The 18,190-nt window shown below is 51.6% G+C and overlaps 1 long non-coding RNA gene across 1 annotated transcript; it reads left to right on the top strand.

The window, feature by feature from the left end:
• The first annotated feature begins 5,028 nt into the window (after positions 1-5,028).
• LOC119699712 lies at positions 5,029-16,505 on the top strand. The gene is made up of 3 exons (XR_005256508.1): positions 5,029-5,294; positions 13,557-13,633; positions 16,459-16,505. It is a non-coding gene; the product is annotated as an uncharacterized LOC119699712 (long non-coding RNA).
• Positions 16,506-18,190: the final 1,685 nt, after the last annotated feature.

Here is an 18,190-nt window from a genome sequence, read left to right on the forward strand (position 1 = left end):
GAAATTTTGAGGGAAAAAGTCAGGAATGGGTGAGGGAAAATTTGGAATGGCTGAGGGAAAAAATTGGGAATGATGAGGGATAAAAATGGGAATTTCTGAGGGAAAAAATTGGGAATGATGAGGGATAAAAATGGGAATTTCTGAGGGAAAAAATTGGGAATGATGAGGGATAAAAATGGGAATTTCTGAGGGAAAAAATTGGGAATGATGAGGGATAAAAATGGGAATTTTGGGGGGAAAAACTGGGAATTTCTGAGGGAAAACTGGGAATGGTTGAGGGGAAAAATTGGGAAAAAATCGGGAATTTTTCAGGGAAAAAATTGGGAATGGGTGAGGGGAAAATTGGGAATGGCTGAGGAAAAAAATTGGGAATTTTTGAGAGAAAAATTGGGAATTTTTGAGGGGAAAATTGGGAATTTTTGAGGGAAAATTTGGGAATTTCTGAGGGAAAACTGGGAATGGTTGAGGGGAAAAACTGGGGAAAATCGGGAATTTTTGAGGGAAAAAATTGGGAATGGGTGAGGGGAAAAACTGGGAATGGGTGAGGGGAAAATTGGGAATTTTTGAGGGAAAAAATCGGGAATTTTTGAGAGAAAAATCTGGGAATGGCTGAGGGGAAAACTGGGAATGGTTGAGGGGAAAAACTGGGAAAAAAATCGGGAATTTTTGAGGGATAAAAATCGGGAATTTTTGAGAGAAAAATCTGGGAATAGTTGAGGGAAAATTGGGAATGGCTGAGGGAAAATCAGGAACGGATGAGGGGAAAAATTTGGAATGGTGAAGGGAAAAAAATGGGAATTTCTGAGAGAAAAAACTGGGAATGGTTGAAGGAAAAAACTTGGAATGGTTGAAGGGAAACAGTGGGGAAAATTGGGAATTTTTGAGGGAAAAAAATGGGAATGGGTGAGGGAAAATCGGGGGTGGGTGAAGGGGAAATATTGGGAATGGGTGAGGGAAAAATTGGGAATGATGAGGGATAAAAATGGGAATTTTGGGGGGGAAAACCTGGGAATAGTTGAGGGAAAATTGGGAATGGGTGAGGGAAAAAATCGGGAATTTTTGAGGGAAAAAATCGGGAATTTTTGAGAGAAAAAATCGGGAATTTTTGTGGGAAAAAATGGGAACGTTTGAGGGAAAATCGGGGATGAGTGAAGGGAAAAAAGTTGGGAATGGTGAGGGGAAAAAATGGGAATTTTTGGGGGGGAAAAAACTGGGAATGGTTGAAGGAAAAGAACTGGAATGGCTGCGGGAAAAGTGGGAATGGATGAGGGGAAAAACTGGGAATTTTGGAGAGAAATTTGGGAATGGCTGAGGGGAAAGATCAGGAATGGCTGGAGGGAAATCGGGAATGGCTGAGGGGAAAAAACTCTGAAAAACTGGGAATTTTTGAAGGGGAAAAAATGGGAACGGGTGAGGGAAAAAATCGGGAATTTTTAAGGGGAAAAATTGGGAATGGCTGAGGGGAAAAATCAGGAATGGTTGAAGGATTTCTGGGATTTCATGGGGGTTTTAGGGGGTTTTGGATTTTATGGGATTTTTTGGGATTTTTTGGATTTTTTATTTTATTTTATGGGATTTTTGGGTGGAATAATTCCCACCCAGAAAGGGGCGGAGCCGCCGTTCCTGGCGGGATTTTGACCCCGCTGGATTCGGGGGATTTCTGGGAATGTTGGGAATGTTTGGATCCGAGGGTTTTCCCGGCTGGCTGATCCCAGGATTTGTTATTCCCGGCTTCGTGGGGTCGGGAGCGGCGCTGCTGGGGATCCCTGCCTCAGTTTCCCTTCGGAATTCAGGGGGGTTGGTCCCGGTTCCCATTCCTGATATCCCCACACCATTCCCACTTCCCAGTTCCCATTCCCAGCCCCCAATCCCATTCCCAGTTCCCAATCCCATTCCCAATCCCAATCCCATTCCCAATATCCCAATCCCACTCCTGATTGTCCCAAATCCCATTCCCGGTTCCCCTTGCCCCATTCCCAGTTCCCAGTCCCATTCCTGATATCCCAATCCCATTCCCGGCCCCATTCCCAATATCCCAATCCCATTCCTGGCCCCCAATGCCATTCCCATTTCCTACTTCCCATTCCCAGTTCCCAATCCCATTCCCAATATCCCAATCCCACTCCTGATTGTCCCAAATCCCATTCCCGGTTCCCCTTGCCCCATTCCCAGTTCCCAATCCCATTCCTGCTTCTCAATCCCATTCCCGGATCCCAGGGCTCATTCCCGATGTCCCAATCCCATTCCCGGCCCCATTCCCAGTTCCCGATCCCATTCCCGATATCCCAATCCCATTCCTGTTTCCCAATCCCATTCCAGATCCCAATCCCATTCCCGGATCCCAGGGCTCATTCCTGATGTCCCATTCCCATTTCCTACTTTCCATTCCCAGTTCCCAACCGAATTCCCAATATCCCAATCCCATTCCATGTTCCCAATCTCAGTCCCAGTTCCCAATCCCATTCCTGATTATCCCAGCCCCATTCCGGGTTCTCATTTCCTATTCCCATTCCTATTTCCCAACCCCATTCCCAGATCCCAGTCCCATTTCCGGTTCCCAATCCCATTCCCAATATCCCAATCCCATTCCCAGTTCCCGCTTCATTCCCAGTTCCCAATCCCATTCCCTCTATCCCAATCCAATTCCCAGTTCCCAATCCCATTCCCAGTTCCCAATCCCATTCCCGATATCCCAACCCCAATCCTGATTATCCCATTCCCGGTTCCCGATCCCATTCCCCACATCCCAATCCCATCCCTGATTGTCCCAACCCATTCCCAGTTGTTCTCCCACCCATTCCCTATATCCTGATCCCATTCCCAATATCCCGATCCCATTCCCAGTTATCCCGATCCCATTCCCGTTTATCTCGATCCCATTCCCGGTTATCCCGGTGATCCCATTCCCGGTTGTTATCCCAGTTTTCCATCCCAATTCATTCCCGGTTGTTATCCCAGTTATCCCGGTTATCCCATTCCTGGTTTTCCATCCCCATCCCATTCCCGGTGATCCCATTCCTGATTTCCCATTCCTGGTGATCTCATTCCCAGTTGTTCCCATTCCCAGTGATCTCATTCCCAGTTTTCCATTCCCATCCCATTCCCGGTTTCCCATTCCCAGTTATCCCGGTGATCCCATTCCCGGTTGTCATCCCAGTTTTCCATCCCATTTCATTCCTGGTTGTTATCCCGGCTATCCTGGTGATCCCATTCCCGGTTTTCCATCCCCATCCCATTCCCAGTGATCCCATGTCCAGTTTCCCGTTCCCGCTTGTGCCCATTCCCAGTGATCTCATTCCCAGTTTTCCATCCTGATCCCAATCCTGGTTTCCCATTCCCAGTTGTTTTTCCCAATCCATTCCCGTTTATCCCATTCCCATTCCCAGTTGTCCCGGTGATCCCATTCCCAGTTGTTCCCATTCTGGAGGTCCCATTCCCAGTGATCCCATTCCCAGTGATCCCATTCCCAGTTTCCCATTCCCAGTTTTTCATTCCCAGTTTCCCATTCCTGGTTGTGATCCCATTCCCGATTGTTCCCATTCCCGGTGATCCCATTCCCAGTTTTCCATCCCGATCCCATTCCCAATGATCCCACTCCTGGTTTTCCATCCCAGTGATCCCATTCCTGGTTTTCCATCCCCGTCCCATTCCCTGTGATCCTATTCTGTTTCTCATTCCCATTTTCCCATTCCCAGTTGTTCCCATTCCCACCGTTCCCATTCCCGGTTTGTTTTCCTGGTTATCCCACTTGTTTCCCCATTCCCGGTTTCCCGTTCCCGCTCTCTCCCATTCCCGGTTTTCTGTTCCCACTGTTCCCATTCCAGGTTTTCCTGTTCCTGCCGTTCCCATTCCCATTTTTTCCCCCATTCCCATTTTTTCCCCGCTGTTCCCATTCCCAGCTTTCCCATTCCCATTGTTTCCATTCCTGGTTTTCCTTCTCCCATTCCCGGTTTTTTTCCTATTCCCATTCCCATTCCCATTCCCAGTTTTCTCATTCATGTTCCCGGTTTTCCCCATTCCCGTTTTTTTCCCGTTCCTGTTCCCGGTTTTCCCCATTCCCATTCCCGGTTTTCCCATCCCCGTTCCCGGTTTTCCTGTTCCCAGTTTTCCCCATTCCTGGTTTTCCTATTCCCATTTTTCCCGACTCCCGGTTTTCCCTATTCCTGGTTTTCCCTGTTCCCGTCCCAGGTTTTCCCGGTTTTCCTGTTCCCATTCCCATTTTTTTCCCGTTCCCATTCCCGGTTTTCCCATTCCCATTCCCAGTTATTTTCCTGTTCCCATTCCCGGTTTTCCCTCCGTTCCTGTTCCCATTCCTGTTTTTTCCCTGTTCCCATTCCCGGTTTTCTTGGTCCCGTTCCCATTCCCGGTTTTCCCTCCGTTCCTGTTCCCGTTCCCATTCCTGGTTTTTTTCCCATTCCCGGTTTTTCCCATCCCCGTTCCTATTCCCGGTTTTTCCCATTCCCGTTCATTCCCGGTGTTCCGTCCATTCCCGGTTTTCCTATTCCCGGTTTTCCCGGCGGTTCCCGGTGCTCCCCGCGGGCGGAGCCGCTCCCGCAGTTCCCGGTGTTTCCCGTTCCCGGTGCTCCCGTTCATTCCCGGTGTTCCCTCCATTCCCGGTGTTCCCTCCATTCCCGGTTTTCCCGCTGTTTCCCGGTGCTCCCCGCGGGCGGAGCCGCTCCCGTTCATTCCCGGTGTTCCCGTTCCCGGTTTCCCCTCCATTCCCGGTTTTCCCGGCGGGCGGAGCCGCTCCCGTTCATTCCCGGCGTTCCCATTCCCGGTGTTCCCGTTCCCGGTTTCCCCTCCATTCCCGGTTTTCCCGGCGGGCGAAGCCGCTCCCGTTCATTCCCGGTGTGTTCCCTCCATTCCCGGCGTTCCCTCCATTCCCGGTTTTCCCTCCATTCCCGGTGTTCCCGTTCCCGGCGTTCCCATTCCCGGTTTTCCCGGTTTTCCCGGTGTTTCCCGGCGGGCGGGGCTCTCCCGCAGTTCCCGGCGTTCCCATTCCCGGTGTTTCCCGTTCCCGGCGTTCCCGTTCCCGGCGTTCCCGTTCCCGGTTTTCCCGGTGTTTCCCGGCGGGCGGGGCTCTCCCGTTCATTCCCGGCGTTCCCTCCATTCCCGGTTTTCCCGGTTTTCCCGGTGTTTCCCGGCGGGCGGGGCTCTCCCGTTCATTCCCGGCGTTCCCTCCATTCCCGGTTTTCCCGGTGTTTCCCGGCGGGCGGGGCTCTCCCGCCGTTGCCGCCCCCGGGGCCGCCCCCGCCGCTCCCGGCTCCGCCGCCGCCGCCGCAGCGCCATGTACGGTACGGCACCGGGAATGAGCGGGAGAGCGCCGGGATAACACCGGGATAACACCGGGATAGCACCGGGACAGAACCGGGACAGAACCGGGATGGAGCCGGGAGGGAGCCGGGAGGGAGCCGGGATAACGGAGCCGGGATAACGGAGCCGGGATAACGGAGCCGGGATAACGGAGCCGGGATGGGGGCGGGAACTGCGGGAACGCGGCCCCGGCCCCGCCCCGCCCGAGCATCCCCGGCAGCGAGCGGCACCCCAAAAACACCGGGGGGGGACCCCAAAAACACCGGGGGGACCCAAAAATCACCGGGGGGACCCAAAATTAGTGGGGGGACCCCAAAAACATCGGGAGGGACCTAAAAATCAGCGGGAGGACCCCAAAATCACCGAGGGGACCCCAAAATCACCAGGGGGACCCCAAAAACACCGGGAGGGACCCTAAAACACCAGGGGCACCCCAAAATCACCGGAGGGATCCCAAAAACACTGTGAGGGACCCGGGACCGCCGGGGGGACCCCAAAACCACCGGCAGGGACCCCAAAAGCACCGGAAGGACCCCAAAATCACCGGGGGACCCCAAAAACACCGGGAGGGACCCGGGACCGCCGGGGGGACCCCAAAAACACCGGGAAGAACCCCAAAAACAGCGGGAAGAACCCCAAAATCACCGGGCGAGACCCAAAATCCCTGGGAGGCACCCCAAAAACCACTGGAAACCCCAAAATCTGTGGGGTGGGATCGGTTTGGGAACCCCAAAATCTTCCGGTAACCCCAAAACCTCTGAGGAATCCCCAAATCCCTGGAAAGCACCAAAATCTGTGGGGTGGGATCGGTTCGGGGACCCCAAAACCTCCAGGAAACCCCGAAATCTGTGGGGTGGGATCGGTTTAGGAACCCCAAATTTATGGGGTGGGAGAGGTTTGGAGTCCAGGAACCCCCAAATCTGCAGGAAACCCCAAAATTTGTGGGGTGGGATCGGTTTGGGAACCCCAAAATCTGCGGGAAACCCCAAAATTTATGGGGTGGGATCGGTTTGGGAACCCCAAAATCTGCAGGAAACCCCAAAATCTGTGGGGTGGGATTGGTTTGGGGTCTGGGAATCCCAAAATCTGCGGGGAACCCCAAAATCCCTGGGAAACCCCAAAATCTGTGGGGTGGGATTGGTTTAGGAACCCCAAAATCTGCAGGAAACCCCAAAATTTATGGGGTGGGAGCGGTTTGGGAACCCCAAAATCCCTGGGAAACCCCAAAATCTGTGGGGTGGGAGCGGTTTGGGAACCCCAAATTTATGGGGTGGGATCGGTTTGGAGTCTGGGAACCCCAAAATCTGCAGGAAACCCCAAAATTTGTGGGGTGGGATCGGTTTGGGAACCCCAAATTTCTGGGGTGGGAGCAATTTGGAGTCCAGGAACCCCAAAATCTGCGGGGAACCCCAAAATCTGTGGGGTTGGGTGTTTTTGGGGACCCCAAAATCTGTGGGGTGGGATTGGTTTAGGAACCCCAAAATCTGTGGGAAACCCCAAATTCCCTGTGAAGGACCCCAAAATGCCCGGCGGGGACCCCAAAAACCTCTGGAAACCCCAAATTTATGGGGTGGGATCGGTCCAGGAACCCCAAACTCTGTGGGGAACCCCAAAATCTGTGGGGTTGGGTTTTGTTTTGGGGACCCCAAATTTATGGGGTGGGAGCGGTTTGGGGTCCAGGAACCCCAAAATCTGCAGGGAACCCCAAAATTTGTGGGGTGGGATTGGTCCAGGAACCCCAAAATCAGCGGGAGACCCCCAAATCCCCGCTAAACCCCAAAATTTGTGGCATGGGATTGGTCCAGGAAGCCCAAAATCTGCAGGGAAACCCAAAATCTGTGGGGTTGGGTGGTTTTGGGGACCCCAAATTTAGGGGGTGGGGTCGGTTTGGGAACCCCAAAATCTGCGGAAATCCCAAAATTTGTGGGGTGGGATTGGTCCGGGAACCCCAAAATCTGCAGAAACCCCAGAAGTTATGGGGAGGGATCGGTTTGGGAACCCCAAAACCTGCGGGAAACCCCAAAATTTATGGGGTGGGATCGGTTTGGGGTCTGTGAACCCCAAATGTTTGGGATTTTGGGTGGATTTTGGGGAGATTTTGGGGTTTTTTTGCACAACGGGAATGACCCTGGGAAAATTCCGTGGGGATTTGGGGTTTCTTTGTGGGGTTTGGGGGGTTTTTTTGTGGATTTTGGGGTTATTTGTGGGATTTGGGGGTTTTTTGTAGGATTTGGGGTTTTTTTGTGGGATTTTGTGGGTTTTTTTGTGGGATTTTGGGGTTTTTTTGTGGGATTTTGGGGTTTTTTTTGTGGGATTTGGGGTTTTTTTCTTTGGTGGGATTTTGGGTTTTTTTGTGGGATTTTGGGGTTTTTTTGGTGGGATTTGGGGTTTTTTTCTTTGGTGGGATTTTGGGTTTTTTTGTGGGATTTTGGGGTTTTTTATGGGATTTTGGGGTTTCTTCTGAGGGATTTTGGGGTTTCTTTTGAGGGATTTGGGGGTTTTTTGTGGGATTTTGGGGTTATTTGTGGGATTTTGGGGTTTCTTTAACAGGATTTGGGGATTTTTTTGTGGCATTTTGGGGTTTCTTTTCAGGGATTTTGGGGTTTTTTTTGTGGGATTTGCTGATTTTTTTGGTGGGATTTTGTGGTTTCTTTGGTGGGATTTTGGGGGGTTTTTGTGGGATTTTGGGGTTTTTTTGTGGGATTTTGGGGTTTTTTTTGTGGGATTTTGGGGGTTTTTTTCTGTTGGGATTTTTTTGGGTATTTTGGTGGAATTTTGGGGTTTTTTGGGTAGAATTTGGGGCATTTTTTATGGGACTTTGGGCATTTTTTGGGGTGAATTTTGGGTGGCGATCGGGATTTTCTGGTGATTTCTGGGATTTGGGGAATTTCCTGGTGGGATTTCAGGATTTTTGGGGGGGGATTTGGGGTTATTTGTGGGGTTGGAAGCTCCCCAAGGACGGGACCGAATCCCAACATTTTGGGCCAAATTTGAGGATTTTGGGGCCAAATCTGGGGGGTTTGGAGCCAAATCTGGGGATTTTGGGGCCATTTTTGGGCAAAATCCCGGGGATTTTGGAGCCTTGTTTGGAGATTTTGGGGTCGAACTTGGGATTTTGCGCCGTTTTTAGGGTCAAATCCGGGGATTTTGGGGCCGATTCCAGGATTTTGGGCCGATTCTGCATTTTTTGGCCCAAATTCTGGGATTTTGGGGTCAAGTTTTGGGATTTTGGGGCTGAATTTTGGGATTTTGGGGCCGAATTCCGAGATTTTGGGGCCCATTCCAGGATTTTGGAGCCAAATTTGGGGATTTTGGGGCCATTTTGGGGATTTTGGGGCAAAATCCCGGGGATTTTGGAGCCTCGTTTGGAGATTTTGGGGTCGAATTTGGGATTTTGAGCCGTTTTTAGGGTCAAATCCGGGGATTTTGGGGCTGATTCCGGATTTTGGGGCCAATTCTGCGTTTTTTGGCCCGGATTCTGGGATTTTAGGGTCAAGTTTTGTGATTTTGGGGCTGAATCCCTGGATTTTGGGGTCAAATTCTGAGATTTTGGGGCCCATTCCAGGATTTTGGAGCCAAATTCCGAGATTTTGGGGCCATTTTGGGGATTTTGGGGCCAAATCTGGGGATTTTGGAGCCTCGTTTGGAGATTTTGGGGTCGAATTTGGGATTTTGGGCCGGTTTTGGGGTCGAGTCCAGGGATTTTGGGGCTGATTCCGGATTTTGGGGCCGATTCTGCATTTTTTGGCCCAAATTCTGGGATTTTGGGGTCAAATTTGGGAGTTTTGGGGCTGAATTTCAGGACTTTGGGGCCAGATCCAGGATTTTGGGGTGGACTTTGGGATTTTGGGGCCGAATCCGCATTTTTGGGGTCGAATCCGGGTTTTCGGTGCTGAACTCAGAGCATTTGGGGCGGCCTTTGGGGATTCTGGGGACACATCCAGGGATTTTTGGGGCCAAATTTTAGGATTTTGGTGTTGATCCTGTGCTTTTGGGGCCGAACCCGGCGTTTTGGGGTTGAATCCGGAGTTCTGGGGCAGAATCTGGGGATTTTGGGGCTGATTCTGGGGGTTTTGGGGCCGAATTTTCGGGTTTTGGGGTGGGATCCGGAGTTTTGGGGCGGACTCCGGGGATTTTGGGGCCAAATTTTAGGATTTTGGTGTCGATCCTGTGCTTTGGGGGCCGAACCCGGCATTTTGGGGTTGAATCCAGAGTTTTGGGGCGGACTCCGGGGATTTTGGTGCTGATTCTGGGGATTTCGGGGCTGATTCTGGGGATTTTGGGGCTGATTCTGGGGGTTTTGGGGCCGAATTTTCGGGTTTTGGGGTTGAATCCAGAGTTTTGGGGCAGAATCCGGGGATTTTGGGACTGATTCTGGGGGTTTCAGGGCTGGTTCTGGGGGTTTTGGGGCCGAATTTTCAGGTTTTGGGGCGGGATCCGGGGGTTTCGGGGCTGATTCTGGGGGTTTTGGGGCCGAATTTTCGGGTTTTGGGGCGGGATCCGGGGTTTCGGGGCCGTCCCTAACGAGGAGCAGCTGGAGCAGCAGCTGGCGCCCTCCCCCTCCCCCCCTTTTTGGGATTAAGGGGATTTTGGGATTTGGGGATTTTGGGAATCCCCGGTGACCTCTGAAATCCCGAACGTCCTTCCCGGCCCCGGCCCCGGCCCCGGCCCCGGCTGTGCGCGGCGGCGGCGCCGAGGGAAGGGAGCCCGACCCCAAACCCCGAACCCCAAACGGGCCCAGACCTTGAACCCCAAACCCTGAACCCCAAATGGTCCCAAACCCTGAACCCCAAATGATCCCAAACCCTGAACCCCAAACCCTGAACCCCAAACGATCCCAAATCCTGAATCCTGAACCCCAAACCCTGAACCCCAAACAGGCCCGAACCCCGAACCTGGAACCTCAAACCCTGAACCCCAAATGGTCCCAAACCCTGAATCCCAAACCCTGAACCCCAAACCCTGAACCCTAAACCTCAAACCCTGAACCCCAAACCCTGAACCCCAAATGATCCCAAACCCTGAACCCCAAACCCTGAACCCCAAACCTCAAACCCTGAACCCCAAATGGTCCCAAACCCTGAATCCCAAACCCTGAACCCCAAACCCTGAACCCTAAACCTCAAACCCTGAACCCCAAACCCTGAACCCCAAACAGGCCCGAACCCCGAACCTGGAACCTCAAACCCTGAACCCCAAATGATCCCAAACCCTGAACCCCAAACCCTGAACCCCAAACCCTGAACCCCAAACCTCAAACCCTGAACCCCAAACCCTGAACCCCAAATGATCCCAAACCCTGAACCCCAAACCCTGAACCCCAAACCTCAAACCCTGAACCCCAAACCCTGAACCCCAAATGATCCCAAACCCTGAACCCCAAACCCTGAACTCCAGACCCTGAACCCTGAATCCCAAACCCCAAACCCTGAACCCCAAATCCTGAATCCCAAATCCTGAACCCCAAACCCCAAACCCTGAACCCTGAATCCCAAACCCCAAACCCTGAACCCCAAATCCTGAATCCCAAATCCTGAACCCCAAATCCCAAACCCCAAACCCTGAACCTTGAATCCCACTTCCCAAATGGTCCCAAATCCTGAACCCTGAACCCCAAATCCTGAATCCCACATCCTGAATCCCAAACCCTGAATCCCAAATGGTCCCAAATCCTGAACCCTGAACCTCAAATGCTGAATCCCAAACCCCAAATCCTGAACCCCAAATCCCAAAAAATCCTGAATCCCAAACCCCGAATGGTCCCAAACCCCAAATCCTGAACCCTAAATCCTGAACCACGAACCCCAAAAATCCTGAATCTCAAACCCCAAATGGCCTCAAACCCCAAATCCTGAACCCCAAACCCCAAAAAATCCTGAATCCCAAACCCCAAATGGTGCCAAACCCTGAACCCCAAATCCTGAACCCCAAATCCTGAATCAGAAACACTGAACCCCAAATCCCAAAAATCCTGAATCCCAAACCCCAAATGGCCCCAAACTCAAAATCCTGAACCCCAAACCCCAAATCCTAAATCAGAAACACTGAACTCCAAATCCTGAATCCCAGACCCCAAATCCCAGACCCCAAATCCCCAATGGTCCCAAATCCCCCCAGATTTTTTTGATTTTTTGTTTTTCCCCAAATTCGCCCCCAATTTTTTCCGGATTTTTCTGAATTGTTTCGGACTTTCCCCATTTTTTTCCGGAATTTTTCCCAACTTTCCCCAAATTTTTCTGATTTTTTTGCCCCCAATTTTTTCCACGATTTCCCCCAAATTTTCCCAATTTTCCTAGAGTTACCCATATTGTCCCTGATTTTCATCCCAATTTCCCCCCAATTTTCCCATATTTTCACCGATTTTTCTGATATTTTTCCCCAATTTTCCACAAATTTTCCCAATTTTCCCTGATTTTTTCCCCATTTTGCCCCAATTTTCCCCAGATTTGTCTGATTTCCCCCTGAATTTTCTCCAGAATTTTTTCCATGTTTTCCCAGATTTGTCTGATTTTTTCCTGATTTTTTCAAGATTTTTCCCCCCTGTTTTTTTCCCCAATTTCCCCCCAATTTTCCCAAGATTTTTCCCAGATTTTCCCCCAATTTTTCCCAGATTTTTCTGATTTTTCCTCCAAATTTTCTCCAATTTTCCCCCGATTTTCCCCCAAAATTTTTCCCAATTTCCCCAGACTTTTCTGATTTCCCCCCAATTTTCCCCCAAATTTTTCCCAATTTTTCCCAATTTCCCCCCCCAATTTTTCCCAGTTTCCCCCCCAATTTTCCCCGGATTTTTCTGATTTTTCATCCAAATTTTTTCCAATTTTCCCCAATTTTCCCCAAAATTTTCCCCAGATTTTTCCCACTTTTCCCCAAATTTTTCCCAATTCCCCCCCCAGTTTTCCCCAATTTTCCCCCCCAATTTTCCCCCGATTTTTCTGATTTTTTCCGCTCAAATTTTCCCCAAATTTTCCCAATTTTGCCCCTAATTTTCCCAAATTTTCCCCAAATTTTTTCCAATTTTCCCCAGATTTTCCCCAATTTCCCCCCCCCAGTTTTCCCCAGATTTTTCTGATTTTTTCCCTCATTTTTCCCCAATTTTCCCCCAGTTTTTCTGATTTTCCCCCAGTTTTCCCAGATTTCCCAACATTTCCCGTTGTGTCCCGGTTTCCCCGGTTTTCCCGGATTTCCCAATGGTCCCATGTCTCCCGGTTCCCCGGTTTCCCCGGTATCCCCGGTTTCCCCGGTATCCCCAGTATTCCCGGTTTTCATCAATTTCCCCGGTTCCCCGGTATTCCCAGTTTCCCCGGTTTTCCTGGTTTCCCGGGTATTCCTGGTTTTCCCCCATTTCCCCAGTTTCCTGGTTTTCCCGATGTTCCCATTGTGTCCCGGTTTTCCCGGTTTTCATGACGTTCCCGTTGTGTCCCGGTATTCCTGGTGTTCCCGTTGTGTCCCATTGTGTCCCGGTATTCCCAGTTTTCCCATCGTGTCCCGTTGTGTCCTGGTTTTCCAGTATTCCCGGTTTTCCCCGGTATTCCCGCTTTTCCCGACGTTCCCATTGTGTCCCGGTGTTCCCAGTTTCCCCATGGTGTCCCGTTGTGTCCCGGTATTCCTGGTGTTCCCGACGTTCCCGTTGTGTCCTGTTGTGTCCTGGTTTTCCCGGTGTGTCCTGGTATTCCCGGTGTTCCCGGTGTTCCCGTTGTGTCCCATTGTGTCCCGGTATTCCTGGTGTTCCCGACGTTCCCGTGTGTCCCGTTGTGTCCCGGTGTTCCCAGTGTTTCCGGTGTTCCCAACGTTCCCGTTGTGCCCCCGACGTTCCCGTTGTGTCCCGTTGTGTCCCGGTGTTCCCGTTGTGTCCCAGTGTTCCCGACATTCCCATGTGTCCTGTTGTGTCCCGTTGTGTCCTGATTTACCTGGTGTGTCCCGGTATTCCCGGTTTTCCCGATGTTCCCGTTATGTCCCGTTGTGTCACGGTATTCCCAGTGTTCCCGATGTTCCAGTGTGTCCCGTTGTGTCCCGGTATTCCCGATATTCCCGTTGTGTCCCGTTGTTCCCGTTGTGCCCCGTTGTGTCCCGGTATTCCCGGTTTTCCCCAATTTTCCCGGTGTTCCCGGTATTCCCGTTGTTCCCGTTGTGTTCTGATGGTGTCCCGGTATTCCCGTTATTCCCGGTGTTCCGACGGTGTCCCGGTGTTCCCGGTGTGTCCCGTTATTCCCGGTGTTCCGACGGTGTCCCGGTGTTCCCGGCAGGGCTGTGCGGCTGCTGCGGCGCGCTCCGGCCCCGCTACAAACGCCTGGTGGACAACATCTACCCCCAGGAGCCACAGGTGGGAATTTGGGATTTGGGAATTGGGATTGGGATTGGGAATGGGGATGGATGGACAACATCTACCCCCAGGAGCCACAGGTGGGAATTTGGGATTTGGGATTGGGATCGGGATTGGGATTGGGATTGGGGATGGATGGACAACATCTACCCCCAGGAGCCACAGGTGGGATTGGGAATTGGGAATTGGGATCGGGAATTGGGATTGGGAATTGGGAATTGGGATTGGGAATTGGGATTGGGATTGGGGATGGATGGACAACATCTACCCCCAGGAGCCACAGGTGGGATTGGGAATTGGGAATTGGGATCGGGAATTGGGATTGGGAATTGGGAATTGGGATTGGGAATTGGGATTGGGATTGGGGATGGATGGACAACATCTACCCCCAGGAGCCACAGGTGGGAATTTGGGAATCGGGATTGGGATATTGGGAATGGGGATGGATGGACAACATCTACCCCCAGGAGCCACAGGTGGGAATTTGGGATTTGGGATTGGGATTGGGATTGGGATTGGGATTGGGGATGGATGGACAACATCTACCCCCAGGAGCCACAGGTCGGATTGGGATTGGGATTGGGAATTGGGATTGGGGATGGATGGACAACATCTACCCCCAGGAGCCACAGGTGGGATTGGGATTTGGGATTGGGATTTGGGATTGGGAATGGGGATGGATGGACAACATCTACCCCCAGGAGCCACAGGTGGGATTGGGAATGGGTTTGGGATATTGGGATTGGGAATGGGGATGGATGGACAACATGTACCCCCAGGAGCCACAGGTGGGATTGGGATTTGGGATCGGGATTGGGATTGGGATTGGGAATTGGGAATTGGGATTGGGGATGGATGGACAACATTGACCCCCAGGAGCCACAGGTGAGACCCTATGGGGAATCGGGATTGGGATCGGGAATTGGGAATTGGGATTGGGATTGGGAATTGGGATTGGGATTGGGATTGGGATTGGGAATTGGGATTGGGGATGGATGGACAACATCTACCCCCAGGAGCCACAGGTGGGATTGGGAATCGGGATTGGGATTGGGAATTGGGAATTGGGAATTGGGATTGGGGATGGATGGACAACATCTACCCCCAGGAGCCACAGGTGGGATTGGGAATCGGGATTGGGATTGGGATTGGGATTGGGGATGGATGGACAACATCTACCCCCAGGAGCCACAGGTGGGAATTTGGGAATTGGGATTGGGATTGGGATTGGGATTGGGAATTGGGGATGGATGGACAACATCTACCCCCAGGAGCCACAGGTGGGATTGGGAATGGGATTGGGATATTGGGATTGGGGAATTGGGATTGGGGATGGATGGACAACATCTACCCCCAGGAGCCACAGGTGGGATTGGGAATGGGATTGGGATATTGGGATTGGGATTGGGATTGGGAATGGGGATGGATGGACAACATCTACCCCCAGGAGCCACAGGTGGGATTGGGAATCGGGATTGGGATTGGGATTGGGAATTGGGAATTGGAAATTGGGAATTGGAAATTGGGATTGGGGATGGATGGACAACATCTACCCCCAGGAGCCACAGGTGGGAATTTGGGAATCGGGATTGGGAATTGGGATTGGGAATGGGGATGGATGGACAACATCTACCCCCAGGAGCCACAGGTGGGATTGGGAATGGGATTGGGATATTGGGATTGGGGAATTGGGATTGGGGATGGATGGACAACATCTACCCCCAGGAGCCACAGGTGGGATTGGGAATGGGATTGGGATATTGGGATTGGGATTGGGATTGGGAATGGGGATGGATGGACAACATCTACCCCCAGGAGCCACAGGTGGGATTGGGAATCGGGATTGGGATTGGGATTGGGAATTGGGAATTGGAAATTGGGAATTGGAAATTGGGATTGGGGATGGATGGACAACATCTACCCCCAGGAGCCACAGGTGGGAATTTGGGAATCGGGATTGGGAATTGGGATTGGGATTGGGGATGGATGGACAACATCTACCCCCAGGAGCCACAGGTGGGATTGGGATTTGGGATTGGGATTTGGGATTGGGAATGGGGATGGATGGACAACATCTACCCCCAGGAGCCACAGGTGAGACTTTGGGATTTGGGATTGGGAATTGGGAATTGGGAATTGGGGATTGGGGATGGATGGACAACATCTACCCCCAGGAGCCACAGGTGGGATTGGGAATGGGATTGGGATTGGGATTGGGAATTGGGGATGGATGGACAACATCTACCCCCAGGAGCCACAGGTGGGATTGGGAATCGGGATTGGGATTGGGATTGGGAATTGGGGATTGGGAATTGGGGATTGGGAATTGGGGATGGATGGACAACATTGACCCCCAGGAGCCACAGGTGAGACCCTATGGGGGATTGGGAATTGGGAATTGGGAATTGGGATTGGGATTGGGAATTGGGGATTGGGGATGGATGGACAACATCTACCCCCAGGAGCCACAGGTGCACTTCGGGCTCTTTGGGGTTTGGGGTTTTTGGGATTTTTGGGGATTTTTGGGGATTGGGGATGGATGGACAACATCCACCCCGAGGACCAAGGTGAGAACGGGGGGAGATTTGAGATGTGGGATTTGGGGTTTGGGATGATTTGGGTTTTGGGATGGGGGTTCCGGGATTTGGGATTTGGTAATCTTTGGAAATCCCAAATTTTGGGAAAGTTTGAGAATTTCATGTTTGGGATTTGTTGTCTGGAATTCTGGAACTTGGGGTTTCAGGACATTAATATCGCCATCGTTCCCATCCCCGTTATTCCCAGTCCCATTCCCATTATTCCCGTTTTCATTCCCGGTTTTCCAGGAGGGATTGGTGAAGTCCAACATGGAGAAGCTGTGTTCCCGTCATTCCCGGTTCCATTCCCGTTTTCATTCCCGGTTTTCCAGGAGGGACTGGTGAAGTCCAACATGGACAATCTGTGTTCCCGTCATTCCCGGTTCCATTCCCGTTATCATTCCCGTTATCATTCCCGTTATTCCAGGAGGGATTGGTCAAGTCCAACATGGAGAAGCTGTGTTCCCGTTATCCCCGTTATCATTCCCGTTATTATTCCCGTTATTCCAGGAGGGGCTGGTGAAGTCCAACATGGAGAAGCTGTGTTCCCATCATTCCCGTTATTCCCGGTTCCATTCCCGTTATTCTCGGTTTTCCAGGAGGGGCTGGTGAAGTCCAACATGGAGAAGCTGTGTTCCCGTCATTCCCGGTTCCATTCCCGGTTCCATTCCCGGTTCCATTCCCGTTATCATTCCCGGTTTTCCAGGAGGGATTGGTCAAGTCCAACATGGAGAAGCTGTGTTCCCGTTATTCCCGGTTCCATTCCCGGTTCCATTCCCGTTATCATTCCCGGTTTTCCAGGAGGGATTGGTCAAGTCCAACATGGAGAAGCTGTGTTCCCGTCATTCCCGTTATTCCTGTTTCCATTCCCGTTATTCCAGGAGGGATTGGTGAAGTCCAACATGGAGAAGCTGTGTTCCCGTCATTCCCATTTTTCCCGTTTTCATTCCCGTTATTCCAGGAGGGATTGGTCAAGTCCAACATGGAGAAGCTGTGTTCCCGTCATTCCCGGTTCCATTCCCGGTTCCATTCCCGTTATCATTCCCGTTATTCCAGGAGGGGCTGGTGAAGTCCAACATGGAGAAGCTGTGTTCCCCTTTTTCCCGTTATCATTCCCGTTATTCCAGGAGGGATTGGTCAAGTCCAACATGGAGAAGCTGTGTTCCCGTCATTCCCGGTTCCATTCCCGGTTCCATTCCCGTTATCATTCCCGGTTTTCCAGGAGGGGCTGGTGAAGTCCAACATGGAGAAGCTGTGTTCCCGTCATTCCCGTAATTCCCGTTATTCCAGGAGGAATTTGTGAAGTCCAACATGGAGAAGCTGTGTTCCCGTCATTCCCGGTTCCATTCCCGGTTCCATTCCCGTTATTCCAGGAGGGATTGGTGAAGTCCAACATGGAGAAGCTGTGTTCCCGTCATTCCCATTTTTCCCGTTTCCATTCCCGTTATTCCAGGAGGGATTGGTGAAGTCCAACATGGAGAAGCTGTGTTCCCGTCATTCCCGGTTCCATTCCCGGTTCCATTCCCGGTTCCATTCCCGTTATTCCAGGAGGGATTGGTCAAGTCCAACATGGAGAAGCTGTGTTCCCGTCATTCCCGTTATCATTCCCGTTATTCCAGGAGGGATTGGTCAAGTCCAACATGGAGAAGCTGTGTTCCCGTCATTCCCATTTTTCCCGTTTCCATTCCCATTATTCCAGGAGGGGCTGGTGAAGTCCAACATGGAGAAGCTGTGTTCCCATTCCCGTTTCCATTCCCGGTTTTCCAGGAGGGATTGGTGAAGTCCAACATGGAGAAGCTGTGTTCCCGTCATTCCCGTTATTCCCGTTTTCATTCCCGTTATTCCAGGAGGGATTGGTGAAGTCCAACATGGAGAAGCTGTGTTCCCGTCATTCCCGGTTCCATTCCCGTTATCATTCCCGTTATTCCAGGAGGGATTGGTCAAGTCCAACATGGAGAAGCTGTGTTCCCGTCATTCCCGT

This window comes from Motacilla alba, chromosome 3 (genome assembly GCF_015832195.1).
Source record: "Motacilla alba alba isolate MOTALB_02 chromosome 3, Motacilla_alba_V1.0_pri, whole genome shotgun sequence".
Lineage (NCBI taxonomy): Eukaryota > Metazoa > Chordata > Aves > Passeriformes > Motacillidae > Motacilla > Motacilla alba.